Consider the following 19,526-nt stretch of genomic DNA (forward strand, 5'->3'; position numbering starts at 1 on the left):
GGCTCTATTTGGGAAACCCTGATTTTGGTAGCACGGTCTCGTTTTCCCATTCCATAATTTTCACTCCCCTTTGCACATTACAAGCCCTATTTCATCATCTTCCCTCTTTGGGTCCACAAGGCATTGGTACAGCCCCCTCCCCTTATCTATAGGTTTGGATCGGGTCTGAAAATGTTGCCCTAGAGGTTGATGCAGCTAAAAGAACATTAAAAGCATATCATGGCCATAAGTAAGAAACAAAAGAAAAGAATATTATAAAATGCAAAAGATGGTCGGAACATTAAAATAATGGGCAAAAGCCAAACACGAGCTCTACCGCTTATCATTATGGCCATCACCCTGGTTCCTAGGGCCCCATGAGTCCCCCCACGTCATTAAGAAACACATGCATGTCCCAACCCCTAGTGGGCGATGAACTGCCCCACCTTAAGGGGGTAATAACTGCTTACATCATACACAGCATGCTCCCATCTCGAGCAGTAATACAAAGAAAAATCAAGAAAAGGCAAAAGGTTAATGAACTCATCATTATCATCCTTGAACCCATGCCATTTGGCCTTCAGACCCCTGTGTCCCCATCCATTCATCATCATTCACATGGCGCCTATCAATTGAAGGATGTACAAAGGACATGTCTTTCTCCTTAGGGGCTAGGAACACCTAATAGGGTTGTTTATTAGCCACTCCTACCTAGGGAGATAAGACTATTACAAGCTTAAAGCCCCAAATTTGGAAGGGAGGCCCACTATGAAATCTCAATGTGCCATTGATTAAAAAGCTTGGTTCACTTAGATGGACTCATGAATTATTGAACCTAATGGTGAGGAAGCGCATTGGATCTTATATGTAATTGACAAGTGGTTTCATCATGGGTTGGGCTATAATTGGGGCCCAATCCCACCAGAGGATCATATTGACATCCCCAAGGGGAAGTGTTGCCATCATGTGCTAAAGCATTATTTCATGTCGTGGGCACCTTCATTGCACCCTAAGCAGTCTCTTCATTACCCCACATTTTTCACAAGATGATGCACTTGCACCAATGTGCCCTGGCCGACTTAGCATATTATGGCAATTGATCCAAGGCCCAGCGGAGGTTTGTCTCACCCTTGAGACATGGGAGGGAAAGCACCATCGTCAAAGCCCTCATCGTTGGAGCAGCATAGGCTTTTCTATCATCAGGAGACCCATGAGACCAGTTCTTGTGCCCCAAAACCAATTTGGGGCCCCGCATGATGTCTTGCATGGAGACCAAGGGGCCATCCCCTTGTTCAATATTTATAGAGCCCTCTCTCACACTTTGACACAAAGAGGACTCCACATGGCCCTCCAGCGGCCCTACATCAGCATGACATCATCAATTCGGCTAGCATTTGGATGGCTAATATATAATTTGTGAAAGCTACTTGGTCAGCTTGTGACCAAGGCTTGCTTCTTGCCCATTATTTTAATCTTTTGGGGGCTAGTTAGGCTAATTCGACTTAGTGAGGTTCATATAAATAGAACCCACTCTCATTTGTGAGAGATCATCATCATCACTTGGATTCTTGTCTTGTAAAAGAACTCGCACTTTTTCTTTGAAAGTTATTGGAGATTCTTTGATGCATTTTGACATCTGGAGCTGAAATTTTCGATCTGCTTTGGAGCCATATCATGATTTGCGAATGGATATATCATATTGTCATCTTGTAAGTTCTTCTTATTGAATATTTTCTTGAAATAATGTCTAATGTATGGAATTGGTGCAGCAAGGTTAATGTTATTGTGCCCTAATTATTGAAAATCGTTTTTGGAAAGCTATTTGGTTGTTAATTGCATATGTTACCCATTGTATGGAAAATGATGAATGTTCCTAGAGGATGAAGTTTTGTCTTTCTTCCATAAAACTCCATAAATCTTGGGTGGATAAATGTTAAGGGTCGATTGCTAGAGCACCAATCTTTAGCCTCCTTAAGGACGATTTTGACCAATTTAAAAGCATTAGGACTCCATACGCCAAAGGACTAGGCACTAGTCCAAGAAACTCTATGATCAACTCCTCTCTTCTCCATATTTTCTCCTCCTTTGATTTTCATCTCCTTTTTCTAGGACGGCTAGGCTAGGGCATCGAGTAAATTCCTTTATAGAGGGAAATTTTAGATTCTGTGAGGACAAGACTCTTCCTTAGGGTCTTGCCTACAGAAACTCCAAGCTTGGTAAAAATTTCACAGTTCCTCATCCATAAAATATTGTGCCCTAGGTATGCCCTAGAAGGGAAACCCTTGCTTGTTTCTCCTAGACTAAGGGACTTTCTTGAGTGTTGTATGAGCATAGTATTCGTTGGAACAAATCATAAGAAACCCTTTCTCCTCCCTTGCCTTGACATAGTGAGTACTTTGGAAGTATTTCTTCCCACGATTATCCATAAAACCCTAGGCCTAACACAAACCTTTCCTAGGTCTCTCAAAGGAAGTGAGGAGCCTCTTAGAAATATCAAAGCATCACATAAAGTTTCCTTGAGAGGTCCTGCCCCATCACTTGGAGCCTTGATCTTAGGAATACATGTTATCATTTCAAATCTCAAACCCTAAGTCTTGATCTCCTCTTAGGACTTTCTTGGAGAGTGTTTAACTTCCTTGAAGCATTGAGCCATTGTTGTGTCTCTCCTTGAATGGGATTTGTGCAATCTCAACATACCTAAATCATTGATCTATCCATTCTAAGTGATTCCCTTCCTACCGGGACTCCATATCGGTGAATGTCCGTAAAAAGAAGGGGACTCTAATTTAGGTGATAGTGGGTCATTGTCCCATTATTGCCACTTAATCTAGTAGTGATCCCTTAGGTTTTCCCTTCCTTAGGGCCCTGCTAGATTATGTGGTAACAAGTCCTAGGCTTCAACTTTGGAGCTGACTACAGTTCTAGAGAACTCGATTTTTAGCAACCAGCTGGTGAGCCCTGTGCTTGAGTTTTGGAATTGGTTGAGCAATCATTGAGTCTTGGGTTTGGACTCTGTAACTAATTGAGGCATGGTTATTCAGTTAATCATGTCGTAGAGCATGCATCCTAGTGTGTGAGCCTTGGTGGCTCTAGTTTATGGTTGTGGTGGCCATAGAGTCGAGGCCCCAACTCAGGGGTGACTCGCGGTTGAGAGCTTATGAACAGCACGGTCTGTGGCTGGGAGGAACGTCAAAGGTCGGAATCTAGACAGAAAAATCACAAGTATTTGAAAACTTGTTGATGTTTATTCCATTCTATATATATATATATATGGTTAAATTATGTATGTATTTGTGACATGCTTAAAATTAATGTAATATGTTAAATGAATCTAGTCTATTTGTGTATCTATTCCTGGTTTAATTTCACCTAGGGTTTTGATTGAAATGGTAAATTCTAAGGTTTGTGTGAGTGACGTCGCCAAAGGGTGGTTGGGTTACAAGTCCAAATGAATTTTAGGTTATATGAGAGTGAGTGAGTGCCCTAGCAATAGATGCACCATTGCAATGAATATGTTAAGGTCAAAATAACTTGCAACCCAAATAGTAAAGGAAGAACCATGAGATGACAAAGGAAAGGACCAAGAAAGGCAACCTTCAAATGAATGGACAGCCCAAGCAACAAGTCACATTTTCAATAATCATCTCATACGATTAAAAGTGCCATTAACATGTGCCATTTTTTATTAAAACATAAATCTTCCCCAAGCTTCCCCAATATCAACATTACAGCAAGGGCTAAAGAGGGACAATATCATCCTAAGTTGCAGGAAACGTTGCCCAGGGGTCCGTTTCCGGCCGGAAACAAGGAAACTCGTATCGTAAGGCATGGAAACTCGTTTCCGGTCATACTGGCCCGTTTCACACTGGGGAAACGTGGCCAATACGGTCGGAAACGAGTTTCCAAGCCATATGGTAGAGTTTCCAATTAACACTTAACGTTTTCTTTTATTTTATTTTTTATTTTTTCGCTTCTAATTTTTTATTGGGTGACTAAAATCTCTTGTGGATGCTTCTAGACGCCTCTCTCAAGTTATAAAAAACAGATGATTTTTTTGAGTGGGGTAGCCTAATGTTCAAGCCTATGGCCCTAGTGTTGATATGCAGTTCATGATAATGTTAAATTCTTAAAGCAAAAGTGACATTCTCCTTTATCTTTCATTTTCATCCTTTTACTTAATTTTTTAACATTACCATGAAATGACTCAGGATGTTTGAGAGTGGTTTCGCCCTCATTGGATTTCATATGGAGAAAGTAGAATTTTAGATCTTACTCAAAATACGGCAGACTTATCTGTTTTTCGAGATTTCAGGATTTGGGGGATTGCAATGTTTCCATTGGATTTTGTCATGTACTGGTGTATGGAACTTGTATTTAATCAAGAGAACCAAGCCCTCTATGCAGGGGTGACTCCCAATAATCAAGAGCACCTAGGGTATTAGGGTATGGAACTTGTAATTAATCAAGAGCATTAAGGTCGTTCGACTATGTAGGAGGAGACTCCCAATCAAGCACGAGACAAGAAATTAGAAATTTCTCATGGCTGATTTTTGATATTGTTATTTTCATTATGTGATCATTCATGAGAAAATGTGATGTAAATTTAGAGACTTATAGTTTATGCATTGACAATTGACAATTTAATCATTATGTAATAAATTAGAATGTATCATATATGCTTTATGATTGCACATATTTCTTAAATGTCATAATATACATATATATATATATATATATATATATATATTGCGTTTCCTCGTTTCCAAAATTTGGGGGGGCACGTTTGGTACCCGTTCCCGTTTCGGAAACTCGTAGTCGTTTCCCCGTACCATGCAACTTAGATATCATCACACTTAGTCTCTTCTCATTTGTAAAGACTTGTCTTCAAAGAGATCATTTCCAAGAATAACAACGCTAGCTACTCAACATAAAATCCAAAATATCCAAGAGAAGATCCAAGCAACAAGTCACATTTTCAATAACCATCTCATAGGATTAAAATAGCCATTAACATGCACCCTCTTTTATCCTTTGTCCCTGTTACCCACCACTTGTGGGTAGTATGCATAGGAGAAAAAATTTCTCCTGGATGGTCCTCAACCGGCAGCCCCTTGCAGCCCCCAGATAGCTCAATGTGCCATTTTCTCTGCCGCCTGAGCCAGCCATGTGGTCCCTCGCCCATCTGTTATGAATGTATGTTTGAAGGTGGGTCTCCCGACCCCAAAGGTATGGCATTTTATTGGTATAGTTGAGTAATTTTCCTTACTTGTCATGGGCACTTTCAGGCATGAATTGGTGGGGGGATTCGGCAAAAATAGTGGGTTAGGTCTGTATTCTTGCCTCCATTGCGTGATTTTGTGGTTACCCTTGTATCCTAGTCCCATGGGATCTCCTTTATTGGCCATTAGCTTTAGGGCTAGCACTACATGAGAAATCCTAATTTTGGTTGCGTGGTCCCGCTTCCCGTCACCACCTGCATTACTCCCCTTCCAGTCATTTTAGCCCCATTCATCTCTTTTCCCATCTGGGTCCACATGTGTCCGCCTCCCCCTCCTCTTGTCCACACCTTGGGTCGAGCCTAGAACGATGCCCTAGAGGTTGATGCAGCTAAAAATAAAATAAAAAGCATAATTTGGCCGCTCTCAACAAGAAATGTACTACAAAATGCAAAAGATGGTCGCGACACAAATTTAGCACATGGGCAAAAGCCAAACATGAGTTATACCCCTTATCCATGGCCTCACCCTGGTTCCTATGGGCCCTAGATGAGCCCCCTTCATCATTAAGGAACCCATGATTGTCAACCCCTAGTGGGCGATGAACTGCCCCACCTCAAGGGGGTATCCACTGCTACATATTACACATCATGCTCTCCATCCCCTGGAGCCCCGAGCAGTTATGAAGAAAAATCGATCAAAGGCAAAATGCATATGAAGAAGGGTGGAAAAACAAAGGTCGGGGTAACACATGTACCATGATTTGCTCCCTCCTACACTCATATACCCAAGTGTGGGCTTCCCTTATTATAGCTACCCTTGCACCTTGACATGCAGTCTAGATGATTCCCCTGATCCCCACTCCATTCCATTATTATATCATTTGCCACCTACCGCTTGAGGGATGTACCATGGACATGTCACCCCCTCTAGAGGTTGAAACCACCTAATAGGGTCCTTGGTTAACCCCCTATTGAGCTTGGAGACACTTGTATATGCCAGAGCCCACTATGGAAGGGCATGCCACCATGAAGTGCCCCACTGATCCCATGACTTGTAAGCTTTATTACTTGATTATTCTAATGACTTGTTGTATTAGAGGGCAAAGGGACGCATTGGATCTTATGCAAGATTGTAGGTGGGTCTTCATTTGGGGCTTGGTCTCCCTATACAGGGTCCTAGCCCTCCAAAGGCCCACATTGGCACTTGTAGGGTGAGCGTTGAGAGCCATGGGCCTCCACCATAGCAAATATTACTTCATGGATCCCCAGCACTGATCATTGATTGCTCTTGTTCCACCTTTTGGATGAGGATGATGCACCTAGTTCACCACGCCCAGTCGGCTCCACACTTGCACCATACACTTGGCAGATGTTCCAGGGTCTAGAGGATGTCTCCCGCTACAGAGGGAGGGCTTACATCACCATGCTAGCCCTTACAGCTGGTCTATAGGCATTTTCAATCCACTTGGAGACCCATGAGGATGTCCTTGTGCCCCCACACCCACTTGGGAGCACCACAAGTTCTTGCTTGGAAAACAAGGGGCCAACCCCTTGTCCACTATGTTGGAGTCCATTTCTACATCATGGCACCCCTTGGACTTCATTCGGCCTCCTCAAAAGCCTAACGACTCAGTTTTTTTTATCATTCGACCCTCTTAAGAGGCTTATATTTACATTATTGAGCTATTTGGTGGGCTTGTCACCAAAAGTATTGTTATTATGCACATTATTTTATTTTAGGGGTTAAATTAGGCCAATTTAGCTAAATTGAATTCATTAGAGTATATAAATAGAAGTGAGATGAATCATTTTGATCATCATCACTTGGATTGGGTTCTTGTCTCTTGTGATTTTCGCTATTCCTTTTGGAGGAGGATTTTGGATGTAATGGATGAATTTTGATGTTTGGATATCTCTCTCTTTTCTTGGAGCTTCATTGTTGGATTAATTTGGTGATTGGATATACTCTTTTATACATGTAAGCACTCTTTTAATGCTTATTCTTGTCATTTACTTTTGTCACATGAATGTTGTTGGGATTTTCTCTACACAAGTCTGAAATTTATTGCTGCTCTATATGAAATTGTGGGAATTTTTGTTCTTTATAGTGTTGCATCATGTCATGGGCCATGTATGAATGGGTGAATGTTCCTAGAGATAATTTATGTTAAATACATCTCGATGAGTCATCATTTATTGCAAACCGAAGTATAAAGTCCTTGCAGCAACTGTTCTCATTCTCTAAATGCCATGCGAAGTTGTTGAAGGCCTCCTTGATTAGGTGAATTCTTCCCAAACCATAAATTCTCCTTGACTCCATCTCTCCCAAAGGACAAGGCACTAATCATCCATTGGTGATCATTTTCAACGCTTATTTTTTTCACCTCCCTCTTTTTCTAGGCCTAGCCTACATAGGTCACCTAGGGCATCAATTATCTCACAATCTAGCCATCCAAACACTTCGATTTTTGGTCCAAAATTGCATTGAGATTTATTCTATAGGCCCTCCAAATTTGAAGCAAATCCAATGGTGGGATCTCAAGATATAGCAAGCCCTAGCTCAAGGACCATTTCTTGCCCTAGTTTTCCCTTGGCTAGTGTCCTCATTAGGATCATTGAATTCAAATCTCAAAGAAAATTTGTCCTTTGATCCTCTTCTCCTCCCTAATTAGGTCAAGCCCCTCTTTGGTCGATCAACTCCATACCCTTGACCTAGTTTGGGCCCACATTGGTTCCCTATGGTCCCGCAACTTTATAACTCAAATTCCACAAGGACTACATAGAATCCATTTCTCCATAAGGATCCTTCAGTCCAGGAAGCCCCTTGTGAAGGCATATCCTCCAACCCTATGCCAAGGTATCCTCATAGCCCTTCTTAGAGAGCCCATCACCTTGCTTCTCAAGCAAGTTATTTAATTGAGTCTCTTTTGTGAATAGGCTTTAGGAATCACTCCTTATCCAATCATTGATCCATTCATCATTGTGATTCCTCTTATACTGGGTCTCCTCCCACTCCTTATCCAATCATTGATCCATTCATCATTGTGATTCCTCTTATACTGGGTCTCCTCCCATCAGTGAAAGTCTGTAAAGAGCAGGGAGCCTTAGCTGAGGTGACATTGGGCTATTGCTCCATTGTTTCCCTTGACCTAGTAGTCGCTCTATAGGATCCCCTCCTAGGACTCCTACTAGTTTGAGCGGTAACAGTCCCCATACTTATTTCTACTATTTTCCGAGGGGTTGAGCAAATGCTTACTAAATGCAAAGGCTAGAAAGATGGTGAGGGGTGTACTAGTTGGCAGACATCTTTTAAGAACACATCTATTATTTGTCCATGATATTCTACTTTTTTGTTCTAGAAATCCTTCGGAAAGTCAAAGTGATGGATAATTTAAACCTATATTGTTTGAGACTAGCATGGAGATGAACAGACATAAGTCAATCTCTTATGTTTTTTCTCCAGATGACAATCTTTTGGCTTAGCTGGAGGTTGTACTACCCTATGCTCCAGGAAATCCCAAAGGCATAAGATACCTTAGGTTTAATATCCAACCAAATAACTAAAAGAAAGCTAATTAGCACTAGTTGGTTGGTCAAGTTGGTAAAAGGATTCATTTTCGGTGCAATAGGTGGTTGTCCAGAGTAGGTAGGTTGGTATTGGTCAAATCATTTCTAGGATCTCTACCAAATTATTAGCACCTCCTAGTGTACATACCAAAAGGTATCTTAGAAAAGATAATTTATGTTTTAGTTATATTTGGAGAAATAGTGGGGAGTATAGAAGGTTGCATTTGGCCAACTGGAAAAGGATTGGCCTTCCAAAAGAATGGGGAGGATCGGGCCTAAAAAATGCCCATCTTTTTGGACAGTCACTTGTAGCTCAATCTCTTTGAAATTTCATTTTCAAGTCCAGTTTGTGATGGGAGATCCTCCTTAACAAATATATTTCCCCTGACTCCATGATTGATTAGGTAAGGGAGGTGCGCTAAGGTTTAAGACGGTGCGCTAAAGAATTGCTTTGTAATGCACCGCGCTAAGGAATAGCATTGCGATGCGCTGTCGAGTAGCATTGTACAACGCTAAGACAATAAATTGCACTAGGCTATTAGTAAGAGTTGCACCATGCTAAGGAGGTGAGGAGCACTGAGCTCTTTATACAAAATGTGCCAGTGCAGCTATCTGACTTTGTTGACTTAGAGAAACAAGGGTGCTCATTTCTTTAAAATAAAAGTAAGGAGGAACTCAAAATTTTAGAAATGTCAAAAATTTGGCGTTATTGTAGTTGCTACAACAGTCCCTTTATAGTAAATGCTACTAAATTAATTTCAAAATTTGATTGGAGTATTCTATAGGCATTTGGTTAGTGATAGTGTATTCATTTTGACACAATGTTCATAGTATCTAGGATCCTTTATTAGGGTAATTGCAATTGCTAAGAAATAATATTGAATCCTTTATGAGGGGAATTTACTTTTTGTCGTAGCCTTTATGAGGGTAATTGAAATGGAAATCATTATTCATGCTTGGCTCATGATTATCTACCTTAGCTTTCACACAACAACTCATGAGGCGTTCCACCATTGTGATGTCATCCACCTTAGCTTTAACACAAAAGTTCAATTCATAACCTTATCGGGAATAACAATTCAATCCCCTTACCTTATAAGCTACAAAGCAAAATTGACACACAAGAGATTCACAGTGCAACCTATGCTCCAAGATTTAGAATCAAACTCCAACACGTCATAACCTCCAAGTGCACTCACTCTATATATCCAAAATATGAGCCATTCATTTCAATTTTATGCCTAACTAGCCTTCTAGCCTCCTAGAAGCATCCACTAAATATCAATAAAACTAATGGGCCCACCTAGAAATATAATAAAATATCTTGGACCAACATATCTAACTCCTTAACATACAACCACCATGGGGGTAATAGTTACTTAAACAAGTCCCAAAAGGTGCCATTAAAGCTCAGATCCAAAATTACACCACATAAATTGCCATTAGGCAATATAACACATCCTAATATCCCCTCGTCAATATTGACTAGGAGCACCTTGCAATATATATATATATATATATATATATATCAAGAATAAGATGAAGAAGGTGACATAACATCACATCAAATCCTCACTTTATGTAAACTTCCTTCATCCCAAGCATAGATCTGAACTTCACAAACTGTCTTTGTAAAACATTTGGGTGAAAATGTATACTAGATTTTATTCACATATATAAAACTCCAACTCAACAATGCCATCAAACACAAGATCTTTGATTTAGTCAACATCTAGCTTTAGAGGGAAAAAAATGATTCTTTGCTAGATCACAACTGATTTTTGTAGCCTTCCTTTCAACAAGTCCAAGCTCATACAAAACATCCCTGAACCACATTCCTTCCTTATTTTTAGACCTAGTATTCTTAGAAGCATCGATGCATAACCTCAGTATTATTTTAGGCTTGCCTATTGTTAAAATTGGCAACTAGGGCCAAACTCCATGTGGGTCATCTTATTAATGGAAGCTGATATTTTCTTGGATCCCTCTCATCGAGAGGTGTAGGATTGATCTAAAGATCATCCGATTCCGATAAGTATTCATAGAGATATGAATTTATTTGTGTTATGGGACAATTCATCAAGATCAGCCAGCAACCAAATAAACCCCACTTGTGCTCAACGTTTTAGTATAAATAGAGGTGGCCTTCAAGTCATTTCAACACACTTGGGATATCTTCCTCTCTACTTGTCTTTGGGTTTTAGTAGGAGGAGAGATCCTAAGGGATAATGCTGCCCTAATCCAGAGGGCAGAAGTCGGAACTACCGGGAACAGCTGGAACTGCCAGAACAGCCAGAGGATCTGTCTCCGAAGGAGAGCAGCATGCAAGGGACAGATAGCATGCACAAGCAAGCATACTAAGGACAACAAGCAAGCAAGATGCAGCCAACACATAGGTCAGTATGGCAACATGGCGCAGCAATGGCACATAATGCAATACAGTGATGGGTACAATCATGATTAATGAAGCGTGATGAGATGCAGCATAGTGATGATGGGTGCAGCATGGTGCAGCGCGGTGAGGTGCAGCATGATGACAAAATGCAGCACAATGATAGGTGAAGGAGTCACCTTGGAGAATCAGTTAAAGCAGCATGTCTTCAACTGATCTCGTGTATCATCTTCTTAGAGATGATCTATGCTCTTATCTAGATAAGTCAAAATGTTGACTTCTATTGTAAACATACTATCTCTTTCTCTCTGTTGAACTATTAAAGAACATATAAGAAAAATTGATCAAAGGTTTCCCCACATTGGGGTTTGTCCCTGGCTAGCACCACATCTTGTGTTCTCTTGTCTTGGCTTGTCTTCTGCGATTTATGTTTATGTTCTATGTGCGGTTTACTTTAATGCTAATGTGATTGCTAATCTTGAAAAGATATTGAGCTAACTGAGAAAATTGAAATAAATTGCTCTAGGCATAGAACATACCTAAAATTAACACCTACTTACCCCTAAAATTGCATGTGCAATTTGGACATTCCTGCCAGCAGTACAATGATGAAGACGTGTATTCCTCTGATCTTGGTGTTTCATCTCTATGGATGGCTCTTATTTCAACCTAGGAGGTAGTATTACAGATCTAATTGGTCATTCCTAGAGAAATTTCAAAAGATTCATTCAAAGAAGGAAGGATTTCTTGCTCAACAATAGAAGGGCAAAGAACTATCATCATTAAAAGGTCAGTGTGAGAAAGCTCTAGCAACTAAGCAAATATGATTGATGAGATGCACAACATGCCATTCTCATGAACAATAGATGTAGGAGAACCCACAACCATAGGTAATGTGCTTTAGTTTTCTATTTTTTAGGTCAAATCAACACTATATAGTTTCAAGGGTTAATTTGACCTCCACAGAGATATGTGAAGTACGAGGAAATGGATCAATTGACCAAGTCTATGTGTGGTCTAGTGAATAAATTGGTAAGGCAAAAAGTATTAGTTGATTATCCAAATAAGTAGAGCAATCAATTTTTGTTTGCATTAGTAATGAATGGCTTTGTTTTCAGGAAACAAAATCAATGCATGTGTTGCTTAAATCAGATCAGAATGAAGCATATCCCCAGCACATTCGACATGCTAACCACTTCCTTTATTGTTGATATTGCTAATCTCACCTTGCTCAAGTAGAATCATGTTCCTAAAAAATGGTGGTGACACACACCAAAAACTTATATTCAATCTTGTTGAGCAGTAGAAAGGGTGTCCCCTGTTTAGTTATTATTGGACTTGATGAGGCATCATGTGAAAAAAGAAAGTTTGGAAACTATGTTTGACCCTATTTCATGATGTACTTGCAGCAGCAATAAGATAAATTCCTCAATAGACTTGAGACAGAATTACCAATAGCAGTAAACTTTGTTTTTGGGAACCGTGGTTAACACCAGTTCATATTTGAGAAGGTTTCAGCTACAAGGAAAAATATAGGGATTTCAGCAGTCAATAAGTTTAGCCCAAACAAAGCCATGGAAAAGGATAACTCCTTTAAGAAGATAGTGTTTGGCTTAAATTAATGCATACACTTCCAATTTGCAGCCAGGCACACGCTATGTATGCTTGTGGTGGAGGAAGATGAATTGCTTCAGAATGTTTCATTACCATACAACAATAAAAGTGTATATTTCTAGATTTGATAAGGAAGGGATACATTGGAAACAAATGGTTCTTTGAGAGTATCATGTATAGCATGACGTGGAGGTTTTTAATGGTCAAAAATTCAGTGAGGAGACATATTCCAAGCTTAAAGGAAGTAATAGATTGTAATTATTTGAAAGAGTGAGCTCTTCTTATTTCTGGAAAGAATGTTTTTGACATGGAGGTGCAGCCTTTGAGAGAGATATGCTTTCCCTGATCTCTGATTATAATGGAAAGGTCTCAGATTACACTGATTCAAAAATTCAGTGAGGAGACATATTCCAAGCTTAAAGGAAGCAATAGATTGTAATTATTTGAAAGAGTGAGCTCTTCTTATTTCTGGAAAGAATGTTTTTGACATGGGGGTGCAGCCTTTGAGAGAGATATGCTTTCCCTGATCTCTGATTATAATGGAAAGGTCTCAGATTACACTGATTGGTTTCCGATTCCCAACAATGGGAGCATTCTCTAGCAGCTATGGTGCTAATATACAATCCAAAAATGCACTCACATAGCAATAAAACTCTCAAAACGCAGCATGCACCAGACAAGCTTTGTAGATATGATAGAGGGGTATCTCCAACAGGATTGAAATGCTTGGTAGATGGAGAAACTAAAGCCAAGTCTAAAAGAGCGCTCCAAAAAAGATGATATAGGAACTTGAACATGTATAAATGCCCAGCATGATAAAGGATAAATGAAGATGTTTAAGGGATGATTTCAAAATCACTCAAGGTTGTTGAGGACAGTTGGCACAAGTGGACCCGATCATTCTAATGCTAATTTTTTACGATTGTTGGTAAAAGGTGGTTTAAGAAGAAGCCAAGTCATTTTCTCTTAGGGTGCCCCATTACTTTGAACCCCTTGACACAGTTAAAGATAACCCAGCTTACCGCTTTCATGAAGTTTTTTTATGGATAAGGATGGTGACACTCTTAGAGAAGGGGGCAAACATTGCCCAAAGATACACTTGACATGGTCAAACCACCTTAAAAGAGAAACACACCTTTATGAGTATGGTTGTGGGGTTGTTACATTGCACATCTTTAAAGTCAGATCCATTATTAAGGGAGTGTGTTATTTTGTGGAGCGACCAGCCAGCCCACTCTTCAATGACCATTGAAGCGCACAACATAGAAGAAGCGCCTACTAACTCTGTCAGAGCAATTAGAAAGTAGCTATTGTTGTTACCACTAGTGTTGCACGGGGACGCGTCCCCCAGGGTCGGGTGCGTGCACCACTCGCACCCCACGCACCCGAGACGGGGGGACGTACGGGGAAATGTTTCCCCACGTCCCCCTTTGGGGAGACGCGGGGAGACGCAAGGGGGGACGTTTCCCCAGTGTGGGGGACGCGACTCCCCAAAATGGGCTATGCGTCCCCCCTTAAATTTGCTTGTAAACAATGATTTATGACAGGGAAAACGTAGTATTTGACCATATTTCCCTACTAATGCTATGTTATTCATGGTAATGTTAAATTCTTAAAGTAAAAGTGACATTCTCCTTTATCTTTCATTTTTATCATTTTACTTAATTTTTTTTCATTACCATGAAATAACTCAGGATGTTTGAGAGTGGTTCTGACCTCAATGGATTTCATATGGAGAAAGTAAAATTTTAGATCTCACTCAAAATCCAGCAGACTTAACAGTTTTTCAGGAATTCAGGATTCAATGGAGTGCAATGTTTCCATTGCATTTTGTCATGTACAAGGGTATGGAATTGGTATTTAATCAAGAGCACCAAGCCCTCTGTGTACTTTAGAGTGACTTTTAGACTCATCACTCCATTGTTTTTGAGTTTTAATTATATCAATTTACTATGCTAGTCTTTAGATCAATTTCTCAGGAATTCAGGATTTGATGGAGTGCAATGTTTCCATTGCATTTTGTCATGTACAAGGGTATGGAATTACTATTTAATCAAGAGCAACAAGCCCTCTGTGTACTTTAGAGTGACCTTTAGACTCATCACTCCATTGTTTTTGAGTTTTAGTTATATCAATTTACTATTCCAGTCTTTAGATTTCAATATCTATTATAGTCTATTTTGCTTAGTACTAATTAGATTCTAGAATGATAAATGATGAATTTAATTTTAAATCAATTTAGAATCTAGAATGATGAATGATGAATTTAATTTTTAAATCAATGTAGATTCGAGAATGGTGAATAATGAATACTGAATATGGATCAAAGTATTTCATTATTGAATCTCATGGTTTATGGATGAATCATGTATGTATTAGTAAGGATGATGAGTATGGATCAATGTATTTCATTATTTAATTCAATTATGTATGTATCATTCTATTTATGCTCTCATTATTGAATATGAATTTGAAATATATATATATATATTAAAAAGGAAAAAAATTATATACCCCGACGGCCCCCCGTCCCCCCTAAATTTCCCTAAAATTTGAGGGTACTCCCACACGTCCCCTTTGTGCGTCTCCCTGCACCCGCGTCTCCCTTTCCTAGAGACTTGGTGGAACATTGGAACTTACCACACATTACAAGGGCACCTCACCTGATTTCATGCGCCTGAGCTATGTCTTAAGAGTTTGTTATCAGGTTGCTTTTTTGGGGAAGCGCCCTAGTTTGATAATGTTGTTTTAACAACCCTTGACCTATCTTTGCACTAATACATATGAGATCCACGATTCCAAGAAAGCAGTTATGTCAAGGAGGCAGCCAACACACCATTCAAGTTCATAGAAGATCCCAAGGAGAAAAGCTCCCAGCCAAGACGAAGAGTTGTGGCCTTGTTAATGTATTGTATTATTTATTCTAATATAAATTAGGGATCAGGAAATGATTAAAGAGATTTTCTTATTTTATGGGGAGACAAGAAAAAAGGACATTTAAAGGAATAACATTTCAATCACCTTACCTTACAAGCCACCATTGGATTGCCACGAGTTATTCTCCAATGGAGGGGATCACGAACACTTGAGCTTGTAAGAAATGAATTTACATTCTCTCGGAGCTAGGGGAATCTCAATTTCTGTTATAAGTAAAGAAATAGGATTAGGACAACCTTCCCAGTGGTTATTCTCCCATGAAAGGGATCATGAATACTCAGAGCCTTGATGGGATCACGAACGCTAGGAGCCTTTATGAGAGGAATTTACATTCTCTCAAAGCTAGGGGAATCTCAATTTCTGTTATAAGTAAAGGAATAGTATATGGGAGATTTTATAAGGAGAAATGCAAATCGATCTAATAAGTCAAAAAATATGATCCCTGAGACTTTATGAGGGGAAAAGTAAATTGATCTTGAATCTCCTATTGTAGAGCAAGGCAGTGAACGAGGCAAGCCTTATAATTCTGCCCCGCCGTAATAGTATTGGGAGAATTTGCATCAAGGATTATTTAACAACAATCCGCTAAAGGTAATCAGTCTAGAGATCATGGAAAACAAGTCGAAAAGCACCCAACCATCAATTTCAATCAACATATTATCTACGTCTCGTTGACAACTAATAAGAAGTCCAACTATATGACCACATTCTCTTAAATTGTGAAATAGATTAGAAAGTCTTGAAAACTATGAGAGGATATATCACATTGTCACGAGAACCAAATGAATAAGCACACATTTTATGACCACTACAATGATTTTGAAATCAACTGTTCCAGGAATTGCAATAATGTTGCATGCATTTTAAACAGTGGAAAAAGTCTGACTATACCTGAGGAAATTTTGTACTTGGGACACGTAATGGGGAGTCAAGGTGTACAGGACCAGGTACATAAGGAGAAAATTCGCCCTGTGCAGCATCGCATTTTTGGCTTTGCGAGAGAGGTTGCGATCTTGACTCTACGGTAAGCGGTGTGCTTTTGCCCGACCGCTATCATCCTCGGCTAATTATAGGATCGAAGCTCTGCATGATGGGCGAATCAATCAATACAATCAAAGAACAGTGAGCTGCATGATGGGCGAATCAATCAATACAATCAAAGAACAGTGAGCGCATATTACCAGGCAAGAGTAAAATCGGTGGTCTACCTCATCCATCGAGCAAAGACCTCAGCACATCTCGAAATAGCCCAAAATGTATATTATGGTTCTAATCGTTCTCTCCTATTACCTTTGTTAGTCAATTTAATAACTGATATGATAAGACTGTAAAATCTTCTTCCCTTCTGCAACCTGAAACCAAACTCTCACAAAACCTGTAATGACATCACAAAACATATGACCACATTCTCTTAATTTGTGAAATAGATTAGAAAGTCTTGAAACATATATGACCACATTCTCTTAATTTGTGAAATAGACTAGAAAGTCTTGAAACACATATGACCACATTCTCTTAATTTGTGAAATAGATTAGAAAGTCTTGAAACTGTGAGAGGATATATCATATCGTTAGGAGAACCAAATGAATAAGCACACATTTTATGACAACTACAATGAGTTTGAAATCAACTGTTCCAGGAATTGCAATAATGTTGTATGCATTTTAAACAGTGGAAAAAGTCTGACTATACCTGAAGAAATTTTATACTTGGGACACGTAATTGGAGGTCAAGGTGTACAGGACCAGGTACATATGGAGAAAATTCGCCCTATGCAGCATCGCACTTTTGGCTTTCCGAGAGAGGTCCATCTTGACTCTACAGTAAGCGGTGTGCTTTTGCCCGACCGCTATCATCCTCGGCTAATTATAGGATCGAAGCTCTGAATGATGGGCGAATCAATCAATACAATCAAAGAACAGTGAGCGCATATTACCAGGCAAGAGTAAAATCGGTGGGCTACCTCATCCATCGAGCAAAGACCTCAGCACATCTCCAAATAGCCCAAAATGTATATTATGGTTCTAATCGTTCTCTCCTATTACCTTTGTTAGTCAATTTAATAACTGATATGATAAGACTGTAAAATCTTCTTCCCTTCTGCAACCTGAAACCAAACTCTCACAAAACCTGTAATGACATCACAAAACATATGACCACATTCTCTTAATTTGTGAAATAGATTAGAAAGTCTTGAAACACATATGACCACATTCTCTTAATTTGTGAAATAGATTAGAAAGTCTTGAAACTGTGAGAGGATATATCACATCGTTAGGAGAACCAAATGAATAAGCACACATTTTATGGCAACTACAATGAGTTTGAAATCAACTGTTCCAGGAATTGCAATAATGTTGCATGCATTTTAAACAGTGGAAAAAGTCTGACTATACCTGAAGAAATTTTATACTTGGGACACGTAATCGGAGGTCAAGGTGTACAGGACCAGGTACATATGGAGAAAATTCGCCCTATGCAGCATCGCACTTTTGGCTTTCCGAGAGAGGTTGCCATCTTGACTCTACAGTAAGCGGTGTGCTTTTGCCCGACCGCTATCATCCTCGGCTTATTATAGGCTCGAAGCTCTGTATGATAGCACATATCACCAGGCAAGAGCAAAATCGGTGGGCTATCCCATCGATCGAGTAAAGACCTCAGCACATTTTCCAATAGCCCAAAATGTATATTATGGTTCTCATCATTCTCTCTTATTACCTTTCTTAGTCAATTTATCAGCTGATAAGGCTGTAAAATTTTCTTCCCCTCTGCAACCTGAAACCAAACTCTCACAAAGCCTGCAATGACCAACCAAAATCACAAAACAGGCATACTCAACATTCATCCCAAAACACAACGCAAAAAGAAATACCCAATACACTGTCTATGTACTCCTTCCAGAAACAAAAGGCCCTACCCTGAGATAGATTGAATTGAGCAGCGGGGATGAGAGCAGATGAGATAGGACCGATCGACTAGTACGCACCACAAAGCAAGCAAGAAGGGCGAGCTATATAAATTCCGTGAGCAGCGATTGAACTGAACGTTCCATGTGCATCAGCAGGAATCGAACCTACTAATTTGAGCTTTAACCATTCAGCCATATTGGGAAAGAAAATGGTCCATCCGGGCTGTTATGCTTTTTCTTGGACACGCCGATTTTAACCGTCTACCGATTTTAATCTAGCCACCTGTGTCATATAAATCATGTATCCTGTACAAACCGTGCTTAACACAGCAAAGCTACACATGCATGTATTTAGCTGTCTACCAACACAAAATAAATGTCATTTTCTACCGAATAAACTCTTTCCCCGAACTGGGAGCGTTGGCTCTGTTTTTTAACCCACTACAAGCCCACTCTGTCGGTATATTTTCAAACACCGACAACCCAAGCAGCACGCGCCCACTACCCGCGCCCAATTAATAAAAATGATTCTTACTATTTTATTAATGTTTTTATGTTTTTAAATTAAAAGAATGAAAGCGATGGATAACAAAGTTCACAACGGTACACATTAGGATTACCATTTTATTGTTACTATTTTATTAATATTTATAAATAGAAAGAATGAAAGTGACGGATAACAATGTTATAAATAGAAAGAATGAAAGTGATGGATAACAATGTTATAAATAGAAAAAATGAAAGTGATGGATAACAATGTTATAAATAGAAAGAATGAAAGTGATGGATAACAATGTAACAATCTTACAAATTAGCATTTTGGAATTGGTGTTTTTAATGTTTCTCAATTTGTGAAGAAGAAAATTGTATGTTACCATTTTATTAATATTTTTAAATTGAAAGAATGAAA

The 19,526-nt window shown here is 39.4% G+C and overlaps 1 long non-coding RNA gene across 2 annotated transcripts in view; it reads right to left on the minus strand.

Moving 5' to 3' along the window:
- Positions 1-17,000, minus strand: part of LOC149266429 (uncharacterized) — a 36,801-nt gene extending 19,801 nt beyond the window's left edge. For both annotated transcript variants that reach the window (XR_016252867.1, XR_016252866.1), the window contains exons 1-2: positions 16,916-17,000; positions 16,599-16,790 (exon numbers count right to left, since the gene is read on the minus strand). This is a non-coding gene — a long non-coding RNA (uncharacterized LOC149266429). The remainder of the gene's footprint in view (positions 1-16,598; positions 16,791-16,915) is intronic.
- Between the last annotated feature and the right edge of the window lie 2,526 nt (positions 17,001-19,526).

This window comes from Pinus tabuliformis, chromosome 6 (assembly GCF_031772625.1).
Source record: "Pinus tabuliformis cultivar Carrire ecotype Pingquan chromosome 6, CPIR1, whole genome shotgun sequence".
NCBI classification, from domain to species: Eukaryota; Viridiplantae; Streptophyta; class Pinopsida; order Pinales; family Pinaceae; genus Pinus; species Pinus tabuliformis.